Source organism: Anser brachyrhynchus, assembly GCF_964034855.1.
Source record: "Anser brachyrhynchus genome assembly, contig: SCAFFOLD_91, whole genome shotgun sequence".
NCBI classification, from domain to species: domain Eukaryota; kingdom Metazoa; phylum Chordata; class Aves; order Anseriformes; family Anatidae; genus Anser; species Anser brachyrhynchus.
The window spans coordinates 243,600-262,687 of NW_027663593.1; the positions used below are offsets into that span (position 1 = coordinate 243,600).

The window sequence follows — 19,088 nt, forward strand, 5'->3', positions numbered from 1 at the left end:
CATTGGCACCACTGGGGATGCAGTGCAGTGAGTGAAGAGAGTGCACTGGCACCATTGGAGATGCACTGCAGTGAGTCCAGAGAGTGCACTGGCACCACTGGGGATGCAGTGCAGTGAGTCCAGAGAGTGCACTGGCACCACTGGGGATGCAGTGCAGTGAGTCCAGAGAGTGCACTGGCACCACTGGGGATGCACTGCAGTGAGTCCAGAGAGTTCACTGGCACCACTGGAGATGCACTTCAGTGAGTGCAGAGACTGCACTGGCAGCACTGGGGATGCAGTGCAGTGAGTCCAGTGAGTGTACTGGCACCAATGGGGATGCAGTGCAGTGAGTCCAGAGAGTGCATTGGCACCACTTGGGATGCACTGCAGTGAGTCCAGAGAGTGCACTTGCACCACTGGGGATGCAGTGCAGTGAGTCCAGAGAGTGCACTGGCACCACTGGGGATGCAGTGCAGTGAGTCCAGAGAGTGCACTGGCACCAATGGGGATGCACTTCAGTGAGTCCAGAGAGTGCACTGGCTCCACTGGGGATGCAGTGCAGTGAGTCCAGAGAGTGCACTGGCACCATTGGAGATGCAGTGCAGTGAGTCCAGAGAGTGCACTGGCACCACTGGGGATGCAGTGCAGTGAGTCCAGAGAGTGCACTGGCACCATTGGAGATGCAGTGCAGTGAGTCCAGAGAGTGCACTGGCACCACTGGGGATGCAGTGCAGTGAGTCCAGAGAGTGCACTGGCACCACTGGGGATGCAGTGCAGTGAGTCCAGAGAGTGCACTGGCACCACTGGGGATGCAGTGCAGTGAGTCCAGAGAGTGCACTGGCACCACTGGGGATGCACTGCAGTGAGTCCAGAGAGTGCACTGGCACCACTGATGATGCAGTACAGTGAGTCCAGTGAGTGCACTGGCACCACTGGGGATGTAGTGCAGTGACTCGAGAGAGTGCACTGGCACCACTGGGGATGCAGTGCAGTGACTCCAGAGAGTGCACTGGCACCACTTGGGATGCAGTGCAGTGAGTCCAGAGAGTGCACTGGCACCACTGGGGATGCAGTGCAGTGAGTCCAGAGCGTGCATTGGCACCACTGGGGATGCAGTGCAGTGAGTCCAGAGAGTGCTCTGGCACCACTGGGGATACAGTGCATTGAGTCCACAGAGTGCACTGGTACCACTGGGGATGCAGTGCAGTGAGTCCAGAGAGTGCACTGGCACCACTGGGGATGCAGTGCAGTGAGTCCAGAGAGTGCACTGGCACCACTGGGGATGCAGTGCAGTGAGTTCAGAGAGTGCACTGGCACCACTGGGGATGCAGTGCAGTGAGTCCAGAGAGTGCACTGGCAGCACTGGGGATGCAGTGCAGTGAGTCCAGAGAGTGCACTGGCACCACTGGGGATGCACTGCAGTGAGTCCAGAGAGCGCACTGGCACCACTGGGGATGCAGTGCAGTGAGTCCACAGAGTGCACTGGCACCACTGAGAATGCACTTCAGTGAGTCCAGAGAGTGCACTGGTACCACTGGGGATGCACTGCAGTGAGTCCAGAGAGTGCACTAGCACCACTGGGGATGCAGTGCAGTGAATCCAGTGAGTGCACTGGCACCACTGGGGATGCAGTGCAGTGAGTCAAGAGAGTGCACTGGCACCACTGGGGATGCAGTACAGTGAGTCCAGAGAGTGCATTGGCACCATTGGAGATGCAGTGCAGTGAGTCCAGAGAGTGCACTGGCACCACTGGGGATGCACAGCAGTGAGTCCAGAGAGTGCATTGGCACCACTGGGGATGCAGTGCAGTGAGTGAAGAGAGTGCACTGGCACCATTGGAGATGCACTGCAGTGAGTCCAGAGAGTGCACTGGCACCACTGGGGATGCAGTGCAGTGAGTCCAGAGAGTGCACTGGCACCACTGGGGATGCAGTGCAGTGAGTCCAGAGAGTGCACTGGCACCACTGGGGATGCACTGCAGTGAGTCCAGAGAGTTCACTGGCACCACTGGAGATGCACTTCAGTGAGTGCAGAGACTGCACTGGCAGCACTGGGGATGCAGTGCAGTGAGTCCAGTGAGTGTACTGGCACCACTGGGGATGCAGTGCAGTGAGTCCAGAGAGTGCATTGGCACCACTTGGGATGCACTGCAGTGAGTCCAGAGAGTGCACTTGCACCACTGGGGATGCAGTGCAGTGAGTCCAGAGAGTGCACTGGCACCACTGGGGATGCAGTGCAGTGAGTCCAGAGAGTGCACTGGCACCAATGGGGATGCACTTCAGTGAGTCCAGAGAGTGCACTGGCTCCACTGGGGATGCAGTGCAGTGAGTCCAGAGAGTGCACTGGCACCATTGGAGATGCAGTGCAGTGAGTCCAGAGAGTGCACTGGCACCACTGGGGATGCAGTGCAGTGAGTCCAGAGAGTGCACTGGCACCACTGGGGATGCAGTGCAGTGAGTCCAGAGAGTGCACTGGCACCACTGGGGACGCACAGCAGTGAGTCCAGAGAGTTCACTGGCACCACTGGGGATGCACTTCAGTGAGTGCAGAGACTGCACTGGCACCACTGGGGATGCAGTGCAGTAAGTCCAGTGAGTGTACTGGCACCACTGGGGATGCACTGCAGTGAGTCCAGAGAGTGCATTGGCACCACTTGGGATGCACTGCAGTGAGTCCAGAGAGTGCACTTGCACCACTGGGGATGCAGTGCAGTGAGTCCAGAGAGTGCACTGGCACCACTGGGGATGCAGTGCAGTGAGTCCAGAGAGTGCACTGGCACCAATGGGGATGCACAGCAGTGAGTCCACAGAGTGCACTGGCACCACTGTGGATGCAGTACCGTGAGTCCAGAGAGTGCACTGGCACCACTGGGGATGCACTGTAGTGAGTCCAGAGAGTGCTCTGGCACCACTGGCGATGCAGTGCAGTGAGTGCAGAGACTGCACTAGCACCACTGGGGATGCAGTGCAGTCAGTCCAGTGAGTGTACTGGCACCACTGGGGATGCAGTGCAGTGAGTCCAGAGAGTGCACTGGCACCACTGAGAATGCACTTCAGTGAGTCCAGAGAGTGCACTGGCACCACTGGGGATGCACTGCAGTGAGTCCAGAGAGTGCACTGGCACCACTGAGAATGCACTTCAGTGAGGCCAGAGAGCGCACTGGCACCACTGGGGATGCAGTGCAGTGAGTCCAGAGAGTGGACTGGCACCACTGAGAATGCACTTCAGTGAGTCCAAAGAGTGCACTGGCACCACTGGGGATGCACTGCAGTGAGTCCAGAGAGTGAACTAGCACCACTGGGAATGTAGTGCAGTGAATCCAGTGAGTGCACTGGCACCAGTGGGGATGCACTGCAGTGAGTCCAGAGAGTGCACTGGCACCACTGGGGATGCACTGCAGTGAGTCCAGAGAGTGCACTGGCACCACTGGAGATGCAGTACAGTGAGTCCAGTGAATGCACTGGCAACACTGGGGATGCAGTGCAGTGAGTCCAGAGAGTGCACTGGCACCACTGGTGATGCAGTATAGTGAGTCCAGTGAGTGCACTGGCACCACTGGGGATGCAGTGCAGTGAGTCCAGAGAGTGCACTGGCACCACTGGGGATGCAGTGCAGTGAGTCCAGAGAGTTCACTGGCACCACTGGGGATGCACTTCAGTGAGTGCAGAGACTGCACTGGCACCACTGGGGATGCAGTGCAGTAAGTCCAGTGAGTGTACTGGCACCACTGGGGATGCACTGCAGTGAGTCCAGTGAGTGTACTGGCACCACTGGGGATGCACTGCAGTGAGTCCAGAGAGTGCATTGGCACCACTTGGGATGCACTGCAGTGAGTCCAGAGAGTGCACTTGCACCACTGGGGATGCAGTGCAGTGAGTCCAGAGAGTGCACTGGCACCACTGGGGATGCAGTGCAGTGAGTCCAGAGAGTGCACTGGCACCACTGGGGATGCACTGCAGTGAGTCCAGAGAGTGCACTGGCACCACTGATGATGCAGTACAGTGAGTCCAGTGAGTGCACTGGCACCACTGGGGATGTAGTGCAGTGACTCCAGAGAGTGCACTGGCACCACTGGGGATGCAGTGCAGTGACTCCAGAGAGTGCACTGGCACCACTTGGGATGCAGTGCAGTGAGTCCAGAGAGTGCACTGGCACCACTGGGGATGCAGTGCAGTGCGTCCAGAGAGTGCACTGGCACCACTGGGGATGCAGTGCAGTGAGTCCAGAGAGTGCACTGGCACCACTTGGGATGCAGTGCAGTGAGTCCAGAGAGTGCACTGGCACCACTGGGGATGCAGTGCAGTGAGTCCAGAGAGTGCATTGGCACCACTGGGGATGCAGTGCAGTGAGTCCAGAGAGTGCACTGGCAGCACTGGGGATGCACTGCAGTGAGTCCACAGTGTGCACTGGTACCACTGGGGATGCAGTGCAGTGAGTCCAGAGAGTGCACTGTCACCACTGGGGATGCAGTGCAGTGAGTCCAGAGAGTGCACTGGCACCACTGGGGATGCAGTGCAGTGAGTCCAGAGAGTGCACTGGCACCACTGGGGATGCAGTGCAGTGAGTCCACAGAGTGCACTGGCAGCACTGGGGATGCAGTGCAGTGAGTCCAGAGAGTGCACTGGCACCACTGGGGATGCACTGCAGTGAGTCCAGAGAGCGCATTGGCACCACTGGGGATGCACTGCAGTGAGTCCACAGAGTGCACTGGCACCACTGAGAATGCACTTCAGTGAGTCCAGAGAGTGCACTGGCACCACTGGGGATGCACTGCAGTGAGTCCAGAGAGTGCACTGGCACCACTGGAGATGCAGTACAGTGAGTCCAGTGAATGCACTGGCAACACTGGGGATGCAGTGCAGTGAGTCCAGAGAGTGCACTGGCACCACTGGTGATGCAGTATAGTGAGTCCAGTGAGTGCACTGGCACCACTGGGGATGCAGTGCAGTGAGTCCAGAGAGTGCACTGGCACCACTGGGGACGCACTGCAGTGAGTCCAGAGAGTTCACTGGCACCACTGGGGATGCACTTCAGTGAGTGCAGAGACTGCACTGGCACCACTGGGGATGCAGTGCAGTAAGTCCAGTGAGTGTACTGGCACCACTGGGGATGCACTGCAGTGAGTCCAGAGAGTGCATTGGCACCACTTGGGATGCACTGCAGTGAGTCCAGAGAGTGCACTTGCACCACTGGGGATGCACTGCAGTGAGTCCAGAGAGTGCTCTGGCACCACTGGCGATGCAGTGCAGTGAGTGCAGAGACTGCACTAGCACCACTGGGGATGCAGTGCAGTGAGTCCAGAGAGTGCACTGGCACCAATGGGGATGCACTTCAGTGAGTCCAGAGAGTGCACTGGCTCCACTGGGGATGCAGTGCAGTGAGTCCAGAGAGTGCACTGGCACCATTGGAGATGCAGTGCAGTGAGTCCAGAAAGTGCACTGGCACCACTGGGGATGCAGTGCAGTGAGTCCAGAGAGTGCACTGGCACCACTGGGGATGCAGTGCAGTGAGTCCAGAGAGTGCACTGGCACCACTGGGGACGCACTGCAGTGAGTCCAGAGAGTTCACTGGCACCACTGGGGATGCACTTCAGTGAGTGCAGAGACTGCACTGGCACCACTGGGGATGCAGTGCAGTAAGTCCAGTGAGTGTACTGGCACCACTGGGGATGCACTGCAGTGAGTCCAGAGAGTGCATTGGCACCACTTGGGATGCACTGCAGTGAGTCCAGAGAGTGCACTTGCACCACTGGGGATGCAGTGCAGTGAGTCCAGAGAGTGCACTGGCACCACTGGGGATGCAGTGCAGTGAGTCCAGAGAGTGCACTGGCACCAATGGGGATGCACAGCAGTGAGTCCACAGAGTGCACTGGCACCACTGGGGATGCAGTACAGTGAGTCCAGAGAGTGCACTGGCACCACTGGGGATGCACTGCAGTGAGTCCAGAGAGTGCTCTGGCACCACTGGCGATGCAGTGCAGTGAGTGCAGAGACTGCACTAGCACCACTGGGGATGCAGTGCAGTCAGTCCAGTGAGTGTACTGGCACCACTGGGGATGCACTGCAGTGAGTCCAGAGAGTGCACTGGCACCACTGAGAATGCACTTCAGTGAGTCCAGAGAGTGCACTGGCACCACTGGGGATGCACTGCAGTGAGTCCAGAGAGTGCACTGGCACCACTGGGGATGCAGTGCAGTGAGTCCAGAGAGTGCACTGGCACCACTGGGGATGCACTTCAGTGAGTCCAGAGAGTGCACGGGCTCCACTGGGGATGCACTGCAGTGAGTCCACAGAGTGCACTGGCACCACTGGGGATGCAGTGCAGTGAGTCCAGAGAGTGCACTGGCTCCACTGGGGATGCAGTGCAGTGAGTCCAGAGAGTGCTCTGGCACCACTGGGTATGCAGTGCAGTGAGTCCAGAGTGTGCACTGGCACCACTGGGAATGCAGTGCAGTGAGTCCAGAGATCGCACTGGCACCACGGGGGATGCACTTCAGTGAGTCCAGAGAGTGCACTGGCACCACTGGGGATGCAGTGCAGTGAGTCCAGAGAGTGCACTGGCACCACTGGCGATGCACTGCAGTGAGTCAAGAGAGTGCACTGGCACCACTGGGGATGCACTGCAGTGAGTCCAGAGAGTGCACTGGCACCAGAGGGAATGCACTGCAGTGAGTCCAGTGAGTGCACTGGCACCACTGGGGATGCAGTGCAGTGAGTGCAGGGAGTGCACTGGCACCACTGGGGATGCAGTGCAGTGAGTCCAGAGAGTGCAGTGGCACCACTGGGGATGCAGTGCAGTGAGTCCAGAGAGTGCACAGGCAGCACTGGGGATGCAGTGCAGTGAGTCCAGAGAGTACTCTGGCACCACTGGGGATGCAGTGCAGTGAGTCCAGAGAGTGCACTGGCACCACTGGGGATGCACTGCAGTGAGTCCAGAGAGTGCACTGGCACCACTGGTGATGCACTGCAGTTACTCCAGAGAGTGCACTGGCACCACTGGGGATGCGGTGCAGTGAGTCCAGAGAGTGCACTGGCACCACTGGTGATGCACTGCAGTGAGTCCAGAGAGTGCACTGGCACCACTGAGAATGCCCTTCAGTGAGTCCAGAGAGTGCACTGGCACCACTGGGGATGCACTGCATTGAGTCCACAGAGTGCACTAGCACCACTGGGGATGCAGTGCAGTGAGTCCAGAGAGTGTACTGGCACCACTGGGGATGCACTGCAGTGAGTCCAGAGAGTGCACTGTCACCACTGAGAATGCACTTCAGTGAGTCAAAAGAGTGCACTAGCACCACTGGGGATGCACTGCAGTGAGTCCAGAGAGTGAACTAGCACCACTGGGAATGTAGTGCAGTGAATCCAGTGAGTGCACTGGCACCAGTGGGGATGCACTGCAGTGAGTCCAGAGAGTGCACTGGCACCACTGGGGATGCACTGCAGTGAGTCCAGAGAGCGCACTGGCACCACTGGGGATGCACTGCAGTGAGTCCACAGAGTGCACTGGCACCACTGAGAATGCACTTCAGTGAGTCCAGAGAGTGCACTGGCACCACTGGGGATGCACTGCAGTGAGTCCAGAGAGTGAACTAGCACCACTGGGAATGCAGTGCAGTGAATCCAGTGAGTGCACTGGCACCACTGGGGATGCAGTGCAGTGAGTCAAGAGAGTGCACTGGCACCACTGGGGATGCACTGCAGTGAGCCCAGAGAGTGCACTGGCACCACTGGGGATGCGTTGCCGGGAGTCCAGAGAGTGCACTGGCACCACTGGGGATGCAGTGCAGTGAGTCCAGAGAGTGCACTGGCACCACTGGGGATGCAGTGCAGTGAGTCCAGAGAGTTCTCTGGCACCACTGGGGATGCAGTGCAGTGAGTCCAGAGAGTGCACTGGCACCACTGGGATGCAGTGCAGTGAGTCCAGAGAGTGCACTGGCACCACTGGTGATGCACTGCAGTTACTCCAGAGAGTGCACTGGCACCACTGGGGATGCGGTGCGGTGAGTCCAGAGAGTGCACTGGCACCACTGGGGATGCAGTGCAGTCAGTCCAGTGAGTGTACTGGCACCACTGGGGATGCACTGCAGTGAGTCCAGAGAGTGCACTGGCACCACTGAGAATGCCCTTCAGTGAGTCCAGAGAGTGCACTGGCACCACTGGGGATGCACTGCAGTGAGTCCACAGAAGGCACTAGCACCACTGGGGATGCAGTGCAGTGACTCTAGAGAGTGCACTGGCACCACTGGGGATGCACTTCAGTGAGTCCAGAGAGTGCACTGGCACCACTGGGGATGCAGTGCAGTGAGTCCAGAGAGTGCATTGGCACCACTGGGGATGCAGTGCAGTGAGTCCAGAGAGTGCACTGGCACCACTGGGGATGCACTGCAGTGAGTCCACAGAGTGCACTGGTACCACTGGGGATGCAGTGCAGTGAGTCCAGAGAGTGCACTGGCACCACTGGGGATGCACTGCAGTGAGTCCAGAGAGTGCACTGGCACCACTGGGGATGCAGTGCAGTGAGTCCAGAGAGTGCGCTGGCACCACTGGGGATGCAGTGCAGTGAGTCCAGAGAGTGCACTGGCACCACTGGGGATGCAGTGCAGTGAGTCCAGAGAGTGCACTGGTGTTGTCGACGGAGGGAAGACACAAACGCTCAATATGAGTGTTAAGTATGCTTCAGCTTTAATGGATAGCTCAATTGTCTTTTATCGTGTACAGGATAATTAGCTCATACATATTGCAAAAGCCAAGCTCCTTATTGGTTAGCGTAATCTCCTGCCCTACCGGTTAGTTCCGCATTCTTTTAGCCGCTAGTTCCCTTTTCTAGTCTAACTATAACTCCAAGGGCAGTATGCCCTCTACTGTCATTGGTTCTAACTGCCTGGGATTTCTCGCAAGAGTTCCCGGACAAGCCTTGCGTACGTGCCTTTGCTCTTGCTCCTCTAGACCAGCTGGGTGCGGCAATCCGCCACCTCCCCACCCTGCAGCTGCACGAGATCAATGTGACCACGCGCAGCGAGCCAGTCCTCAACAATTCCCCCGTTTTTATTTTGTGCTAGAAAAACCTTATTAGTTAGTTGCTCGAGCCTTTTTGTTAGACAACTAAATATTACTCGCGCCGCTACTATGATTAGTGCGATTATTAGCAGTAAGCGTAGCCCTTCTTTTATGAGACCCAATATCCAGCCTCCCATGTTCCCAAACCAACTCGCAAATAGTTCATCAAGCCAATTATTCTGGACCACTATCTTCTTGGTGTGGTCTCTCAGCCATTTCAGCTGCTCGTGGATTGACTCGCCATGGTCCGAGAGATTAAAACAGCACATTCCTTCGAGCTCTTCACACCCGTGGCCCTGTGCCAGCAGTAGAAAATCAATCGCCGCTCTGTTCTGTAATACAGCGTGTCGCAGGCTATCCAGGTCCTGGGCCATTTCTGTGAGTATCTGCGTAGTCACATTTGCTTGTTTTACAGTCCAACAAGCTAGTTTCCCAAGGCTAGCCATAGCATGGGCTACCGCCACTCCAGGCACAAGTGCCGCCGAAAAGAATCTTTCGGCAGGACCCCAGAGTTCGACCTGGTCATCACAGTCACTCCCCAAAGTTTTTAGACTGCGTCTCGTCCGGCGTCTCCATTGTTGAGTAATGTTTCACAACTCTTGAAACCCCGGTAACTCTTTATAACAATCTATATCTGGTGTCTTACGCTTTTCTAAAAAGCACTTAAGTAAATCAACTGCCGCTTGTTTCTCCATTCTTACTTACGGTGCCGTTGCCCCCGTGTAAAGCTTCTGTTCGCGGCGTTCCGGCGGGACCCACTATGGGTTCGTCCCGGGCGCTCTTCCCGAGTCGCCTTCTGCTCGCCCCAATCTTGTGTTCCGCGGAATCCGGGTTACGTAGTCAGAACCGGCTTTCCCTTTTTCTCCGTCACCTAAGACCGGCTTACTCGTTTCGGGTCCTCGTCCAGCAAGGGTCCCTGTTCGGGCGCCATTTGTTGTCGACGGAGGGAAGACACAAACGCTCAATATGAGTGTTAAGTATGCTTCAGCTTTAATGGATAGCTCAATTTTCTTTTATCGTGTACAGGATAATTAGCTCATACATATTGCAAAAGCCAAGCTCCTTATTGGTTAGCGTAATCTCCTGCCCTACCGGTTAGTTCCGCATTCTTTTAGCCGCTAGTTCCCTTTTCTAGTCTAACTATAACTCCAAGGGCAGTATGCCCTCTACTGTCATTGGTTCTAACTGCCTGGGATTTCTCGCAAGAGTTCCCGGACAAGCCTTGCGTACGTGCCTTTGCTCTTGCTCCTCTAGACCAGCTGGGTGCGGCAATCCGCCACCTCCCCACCCTGCAGCTGCACGAGATCAATGTGACCACGCGCAGCGAGCCAGTCCTCAACACACTGGCACCAAGGGGATGCACTGCAGTGAGTCCAGAGAGTGCACTGGCACCACTGGGGATGCGGTACCGGGAGTCCAGAGAGTGCACTGGCACCACTGGGGATGCACTGCAGTGAGTCCAGAGAGTGCAGTGGCACCACTGGGGATGCACTGCAGTGAGTCCAGAGAGTGCACTGGCACCACTGGGGATGCACTGCAGTGAGTCCAGAGAGTGCACTGTCACCACTGGGGATGCAGTGCAGTGAGTCCAGAGAGTGCACTGGCACCACTGGGGATGCACTGCAGTGAGTCCAGAGAGTGCTCTGGCACCACTGGGGATGCAGTGCAGTGAGTCCAGAGAGTGCACTGGCACCACTGGGGATGCAGTGCAGTGAGTCCAGAGAGTGCACTGGCACCACTGGGGATGCACTGCAGTGAGTCCAGAGAGTGTACTGGCACCACTGAGGATGCCCTTCAGTGAGTCCAGAGAGTGCACTGGCACCACTGGGGATGCACTGCAGTGAGTCCACAGAGTGCACTAGCACCACTGGGGATGCAGTGCAGTGAGTCCAGAGAGTGCACTGGCACCACTGGGGATGCACTTCAGTGAGTCCAGAGAGTGCACGCGCTCCACTGGGGATGCAGTACAGTGAGTCCAGAGAGTGCATTGGCACCACTGGGGATGCAGTGCAGTGAGTCCAGAGAGTGCACTGGCAGCACAGAGGATGCAGTGCAGTGAGTCCAGAGAGTGCTCTGGCACCACTGGGGATGCAGTGCAGTGAGTCCAGAGAGTGCACTGGCACCACTGGGGATGCAGTGCAGTGAGTCCAGAGAGTGCACTGGCACCACTGGGGATGCACTGCAGTGAGTCCAGAGAGTGCACTGGCACCACTGGTGATGCACTGCAGTGAGTCCAGAGAGTGCACTGGCACCACTGGGGATGCACTGCAGTGAGTCCAGAGAGTGCACTGGCACCACTGGGGATGCAGTGCAGTGAGTCCAGAGAGTGCACTGGCACCAGAGGGAATGCACTGCAGTGAGTCCAGTGAGTGCATTGGCACCACTGGGGATGCAGTGCAGTGAGTCCAGAGAGTGCACTGGCAGCACTGGACATGCAGTTCAGTGAGTCCAGAGAGTGCAGTGGCACCACTGGGGATGCAGTGCAGTGAGTCCAGAGAGTGCACTGGCAGCACTGGGGATGCAGTGCAGTGAGTCCAGAGAGTGCACTGGCAATACTGGGGATGCAGTGCAGTGAGTCCAGAGAGTGCACTGGCACCACTGGGGCTGCAGTGCAGTGAGTCCAGAGAGTGCACTGGCACCACTGGGGATGCAGTGCAGTGAGTCCAGAGAGTGCTCTGGCACCACTGGGGATGCACTGAAGTGAGTCCAGAGAGTGCACTGGCACCACTGGGGATGCAGTGCAGTGAGTCCAGAGAGTGCACTGGCAATACTGGGGATGCAGTGCAGTGAGTCCAGAGAGTGCACTGGCAACACTGGGGTTGCAGTGCAGTGAGTCCAGAGAGTGAACTGGCACCACTGGGGATGCAGTGCAGTGAGTCCAGAGTGTGCACTGGCACCACTGGGGATGCAGTGCAGTGAGTCCAGAGATTGCACTGGCACCACTGGGGATGCAGTGCAGTGAGTCCAGAGATTGCACTGGCACCACTGGGGATGCACTGCAGTGAGTCCAGAGAGTGCACTGGCACCACTGGGGATGCAGTGCAGTGAGTCCAGAGAGTGCACTGGCACCACTGGGGATGCAGTGCAGTGAGTCCAGTGAGTGTACTGGCACCACTGGGGATGCAGTGCAGTGAGTCCAGAGAGTGCACTGGCACCACTGAGAATGCACTTCAGTGAGTCCAGAGAGTGCACTGCCACCACTGGGGATGCAGTGCAGTGAGTCCAGAGAGTGCACTGGCACCACTGAGAATGCACTTCAGTGAGTCCAAAGAGTGCACTGGCACCACTGGGGATGCACTGCAGTGAGTCCAGAGAGTGCACTAGCACCACTGGGAATGCAGTACAGTGAGTCCAGAGAGTGCACTGGCACCACTGGGGATGCACTGCAGTCACTCCAGAGAGTGCACTGGCACCACTGATGATGCAGTACAGTGAGTCCAGTGAGCGCACTGGCACCACTGGGGATGTAGTGCAGTGATTCGAGAGAGTGCACTGGCACCACTGGGGATGCACTGCAGTGAGTCCAGAGAGTGCACTGGCACCACTGGGGATGCAGTGCAGTGAGTCCAGAGAGTGCACTGGCACCACTGGGGATGCAGTGCAGTGAGTCCAGAGAGTTCTCTGGCACCACTGGGGATGCAGTGCAGTGAGTCCAGAGAGTGCACTGGCACCACTGGGATGCAGTGCAGTGAGTCCAGAGAGTGCACTGGCACCACTGGTGATGCACTGCAGTTACTCCAGAGAGTGCACTGGCACCACTGGGGATGCGGTGCGGTGAGTCCAGAGAGTGCACTGGCACCACTGGGGATGCAGTGCAGTCAGTCCAGTGAGTGTACTGGCACCACTGGGGATGCACTGCTGTGAGTCCAGAGAGTGCACTGGCACCACTGGGGATGCAGTGCAGTGAGTCCAGAGAGTGCACTGGCAGCACTGGGGATGCAGTGCAGTGACTCGAGAGAGTGCACTGGCACCACTGGGGATGCACTGCAGTGAGTCCAGAGAGCGCACTGGCACCACTGGGGATGCACTGCAGTGAGTCCACAGAGTGCACTGGAACCACTGAGAATGCACTTCAGTGAGTCCAGAGAGTGCACTGGCACCACTGGGGATGCACTGCAGTGAGTCCATGTTGAGGACTGGCTCGCTGCGCGTAATCACATTGATATCATGCAGCTGCAAGATAAGGAAATGGCGGATTACCGCACCCAGCTGGTCTAGAAAAACAAGAGCAAAGGCACGTACGCAAGGCTTGTCTGGGAACTCTTGTGAGAAATCCCAGGCAGCTTGTCTGGGAACTCTTGTGAGAAATCCCAGGCAATTAGAAACAATGATAGTAGAGGGCATACTGCCCTGGGAGTTATAGTTAGATTAGAAAGGGGAACTAGCGGATAGAAGAATGCGGAACTAACAGATAGGGCAGTAGATGACGCTTACCAATAAGGAGCTTGGCTTTTGCAATATGTATGAGCTAATTATCCTGTACACGATAAAAGACAATTGAGCTATCCATTAAAGCTGAAGCATACTTAACACTCATATTGAGCGTTTGTGTCTTCCCTCCGTCGACAACAAATGGCGCCCGAACAGGGACCCTTGCTGGACGAGGACCCGAAACGAGTAAGCCGGTATTAGGCGACGGAGTACAAGGGGAAAGCCGGTTCTGACTACGTAACCCGGAATCCGCGGAACATAAGATTGGGGCGAGCAGAAGACGACTCGGGAAGAGCGCCCGGGACGAACCCATAGCGGGTCCCGCCGGAACGCCGCGAACGGAAGCTTTGTACGGGGGCAACGGCACCGTGAGTAAGCATGGAGAAACAAGCGGCAATAGATTTACTTAAGTGCTTTTTAGAAAAGCGTAAGACACGCTTTGCACGGGGGCAACGGCACCGTGAGTAAGCATGGAGAAACAAGCGGCAATTAATTTACTTAAGTGCTTTTTAGAAAAGCGTAAGACGCCAGATATAGATTGTCATAAAGAATTACAGGGGTTAGTGGCCTATGGGGTGGCGAAGGGCTGCTTTATTAACCCTGACACATTGTTTGAGGAGGATGAGTGGCGTAAGTTTGGTGATATATTGTTTGAGGAAATGATTAGTGAGAATAAGACGGCTAAGAAGCTGGCAAAACCGTGGCGGGCTGTTACGAATGCTTTAACAATACATCGGGTAGAACAGAAAGTAGCAGCCGCTGCAACAGAGCGGCTGGGCAAAACGTTGAGGGCGGATGAAGAGGCCAATCCGTACCCCCTCCCTCCGTCGGTCCAACAATTCACCATGAAGGCACCCGGGGGATGGGGAGAGGGGGCACGACCCAGTGCACCTCCTCTACCCCTGGAAACTCCCGAGGGAGAGGCGGCAGGCGAGGGGAGAAATAAGAATCCATTTTTGAAAGATATGCGACTCGAATCAGGGGGGTCGGAGAGAGCAGGACTCTGGGCGAAAATAGCAGGGGAGGCGTTACGTGAAGGTGATGTGGGGGCAGCGACAGAGCTTGTAGGCGCCTTCCCCGTGGTGTACTCTCCACCAGACGCCCAGGGCCAGATAACTGTTACTATGACAAATCTGGACTGGAAAATACTGACCCAATTGCGTGCCACGGTAAATGAGTCAGGAATACGTGGGGAGCCAACGAAACAGATGTTAGACTATCTGTGGTCCACTAACGTGTTGCTCCCCGGCGATATTCGTAATATCATGAAACTAATACTGACGCAGCATCAGATCCTGCTGTTTAATGCCCATTGGCATTCAGCTTGTCAGGAGGCAGTCGCGGTGCAGCGTCAGCCCGGAGATCCATTATACGGGGTCACGCTGGAGGAGCTTTTGGGGGTCGGTGCATACAATCGCTTGGAGGCCCAGGCCCTAATGGGGCCGGATAAGGCAAAAGCGACCATGACGCTAGCTAGGAGAGCACTGGACCAAATTAGGGAGCCTGGAGGAATGCCCTCCTATATGTCCATCAAGCAAGGGCGAGACGAAGCGTTTGGAACATTTATTGATAGGGTTGCCGCAGCTATACAGGTAGCTGGGTTACCCGAATATCTCAAAGGCCCTATTCTTAAACAATGCGCCCTTCAAAATTGTAATCAAACCTCTCGAAATGTTCTAAATACGCTGCCCAGTACCTGGACTATAGAAGAGGCTCTTGATCGATTGTCGCGGATACCGATAGGCTCGCAAGCGCTATTGGTTGACGCTATTCGAAAGGTAGGGGAAAGTATTACTCAGGGACTGCAGGCTAGTCAGTCGCAGGTATTCGCCGCCCTTGCCCCCCTGCAAAGTGGAAAAGGACCTCACTCGTCGAGAAGACCTGCACTACGCTGCTATCGGTGTGGCATCGCGGGTCATATAAAGAGGCAATGTGGGACGGCTAATGTGTGGTGTCCCTCTTGCCGATCTGATACGCATAATGAAACCGCTTGCCGGCGGAAGACCCAGGGAAACGGGAAGACCAGCGGGAACCGCCGCCCCGCGATGACACAAAAAGCGGCTTTCCCCTCAACAGCGGCGGCAGCTGCGGAGACTCCAACCGAGACGAATCCTTTCACCTCCAACCAGCCACCAGAGGGAGCCTGGGGATTGGACTTGGCAACCGCAGTAAATGTGACTTTGATGGACAATAAGCCTGTTGGGGTGAAAACAGGCGTTATGGGACCTGTAAAAATTAATAATGAGCCTGTTGGAGCACTTCTGATTGGAAGGTCATCGGCGACATTAAATGGGGCTTTAGTGTTAACAGGACTTATTGATAAGGACTTTACTGGGGAGATACAAATTATGGTATCAGCCATGTTCCCTCCGCTACATATACCGAAGGGAACTCGATTGGCTCAATTCTGCCTGTCTCTTGCCAAAGCGACTGATCCCTTCCGCACCTGTTTGTTCGGGGTCCCAATAGGGAACAAGGAGGAGCTGAAACAACTGTTAGCACCATATTCCGCAAGTACTGATTTGTTCGATCTTTCGTCCAACCTCTCCGACGCCGTTGTGGCGGCGCTAGTGGCTCTGAACACGAGCTTGCCATGGGATCCCCAGGAACTGGATTTGTTGGGATCAGTGGCGGTAGGGAACACCAGTAATAACTGGACACAGACGTGCTTTATGTGGAATAAAGGAAAACAAAATATGACTCAATGGACTAATGTGACCTCTCACACAAGGGGGTTCGAAGCTAATAGCAGCTATTGCGGGTACAACGACACCACCAACACCACCATGGGGGCATACGGGAACAAGTCAAGCACATGGCCAAGGCAAACTGCTAAGGCCTTACCACCTGGTATATTCCTGATCTGTGGAGATCGAGCCTGGCAGGGAATCCCAGCAAATGCGCACGGGGGGCCATGCTATTTGGGACGCTTGACTTTGTTTGCCCCTGACCTACACAGTCAAGAATTGCGAAACATTACTCAACAATGGAAACGACGGACGAGACGCAGTCTCAAAAACTTTGGGGAGTGACTGCGATAACCAGGTCGAACTCTGGGGTCCTGCTGAAAGGTTCTTTTCAGCGGCACTTGTGCCTGGAGTGGCTGTGGCTCATGCTATGGCTAGTCTAGGGAAACTAGCTTGTTGGGCTGTAAAACAAGCAAATGTGACATTTGAAAAAAAAAAAAAAAAAAAAAAAAAAAAAAAAAAAAAAGGGAGAGAGAGAAACTAGCTTGCACATTTTAGGTCTGTGAAATTTTGTGAGAATTTTTTCCTGCACTGGACAGTTGAGAGAAAAAAAAAAAAAAGGAAAGAAAAAAAAAAAAAAAAAAAAAAAAAAAAAAAAAGCACATAGGGAATTATGTTAATTGTGTTTGTGTCTTTAGGCAAAGCTGTGGAAGTCTTGAAATGTCACAGTAGTAAATAACTTTTATTACTTTTTGGCTAATTCTTTTTCTGTTGGAACACTGAATTCTGTGCATATGTATATATGAACACAAATTGAAGGCCTCTACCTCCTGGAGTATACAACTTGGTTTGTTTACCTCCACATGATTTTTTTTTTTTTTTAAGTTCAGTGTGGAGACTTGAAACTTGAATGTCCCTTCCAACTTTTATATTTAAAACAAGACTAGAAAATTGAAGACTGTTTTTCACCTGTACATAGAAATATTAAAGGGTGGTCTTAAAATTTGAACATTGGTCTGGAGAAAAACCATGGTGTTTGTTATGGACAATTAACTGTTAAAGTTATTGTAAGTTATCTGTATTTAGCAGAGTATTTTCAACGAGTGATCTGAGCTGAAATTGGAGACTATTAGTAAGTTATGTTTGGAAGTTTTAACTTCAATGAAGTAATTATTTGCTGTGAAAGAGACGAACATTGAATGACTGAACAAAGAGGGTGCAATATCTTTGTTTTTTATGAGGCTCCTGAGAATAAAACCAACTGAAGCATTTCAATTCACTTGAATGAGAAACGTGTTTAATTAAAAGAGCCCAAGAAGACACTGGTATGAAAGGTAAAATCTCAGAGGTTGGTCAGTTAATGTGGCACACTTGCTGGTCACTTTGTAAAATGTAGATTTGAAGTACAGTGGTGAAAACATTAAATGTGACTACGCAGATGCTCACAGAAATGGCCCAGGACCTGGACAGCTTGCGACACGCTGTGTTACAGAACAGAGCGGCGATTGATTTTCTACTGCTGGCACAGGGCCACGGGTGTGAAGAGCTCGAAGGAATGTGCTGTTTTAATCTCTCGGACCATGGCGAGTCAATCCACGAGCAACTGAAATGGCTGAGAGACCACACCAAGAAGATAGTGGTCCAAGATAATTGGCTTGATAGACTGTTTGCAAATTGGTTTGGGAACATGGGGGGTTGGATATTGGGTCTGATAAAAGAAGGGCTACGCTTACTGCTAATAATTGTCCTAATTATAGTAGCGGCGCGAGTAGTATTTAGTTGCCTAATAAAAAGGCTCGAGCAGTTAACTAGTAGGGTTTTTCTAGCAACAGTAATAGCATGTGTAAGGTGTAATTGCTCGAAAAAGAAAAAAAAAAAAAAAAAAAAAAAAAAAAAAAAAAAAAAAAAAAGGGGTCAATGCCACACGTGCTCCTTATTGCAATGCATCTCTTTGCTGTCATTATACAAACTATAATAGCATCCTTCCTTGCGCCAGGAGCCGCTCTGCTCGGCTGTGGGATCGACTGTGGAACGGACGCCCCTAGGTGCACCCCGAGCATTTTTTCCTCGGAGGGGTCTCCACTCTCAGCCGCTCACCACGGGAGCAGACAAGGACCTCCTGAAGCTGCACACAAATTATTTTCAGTGATATTGTCTTGTGGTATGAATGAGAAGTGCAAGAGGCCTCTCTGCGTGATTGTGTGATTGTGTGATTGTGCTGTGCGAGTAAGAAGCAGTATCGCTGCGAAGCAACATTCCTAGCGCTTAGTGGCTTGTTGACTGATGTAGATTCTAGTAGGCACACTACTTTACAATCGTAGTTCTGCATGAGATTTTTGACCCTGTTGCTTATTGTACCTTGCTTATTGCAGTGTGTGCGGTGATTGATAGAAAAATCTATAGAAAGCTTTTGGTTCAAAATAAAAACGGGGGAATTGTTGAGGACTGGCTCGCTGCGCGTAATCACATTGATATCATGCAGCTGCAAGATAAGGAAATGGCGGATTACCGCACCCAGCTGGTCTAGAAAAACAAGAGCAAAGGCACGTACGCAAGGCTTGTCTGGGAACTCTTGTGAGAAATCCCAGGCAGCTTGTCTGGGAACTCTTGTGAGAAATCCCAGGCAATTAGAAACAATGATAGTAGAGGGCATACTGCCCTGGGAGTTATAGTTAGATTAGAAAGGGGAACTAGCGGATAGAAGAATGCGGAACTAACAGATAGGGCAGTAGATGACGCTTACCAATAAGGAGCTTGGCTTTTGCAATATGTATGAGCTAATTATCCTGTACACGATAAAAGACAATTGAGCTATCCATTAAAGCTGAAGCATACTTAACACTCATATTGAGCGTTTGTGTCTTCCCTCCGTCGACAACAAGTCCAGAGAGTGCACTAGCACCACTGGGGAATGCAGTGCAGTGAGTCCAGT

The 19,088-nt window shown here is 54.0% G+C and overlaps 1 long non-coding RNA gene across 1 annotated transcript; it reads left to right on the plus strand.

Moving 5' to 3' along the window:
• The first annotated feature begins 15,958 nt into the window (after nucleotides 1-15,958).
• LOC308187203 lies at nucleotides 15,959-19,001 on the plus strand. Its single transcript, XR_013944512.1, has 2 exons — nucleotides 15,959-18,744; nucleotides 18,780-19,001. It is a non-coding gene; the product is annotated as an uncharacterized lncRNA (long non-coding RNA).
• Nucleotides 19,002-19,088: the final 87 nt, after the last annotated feature.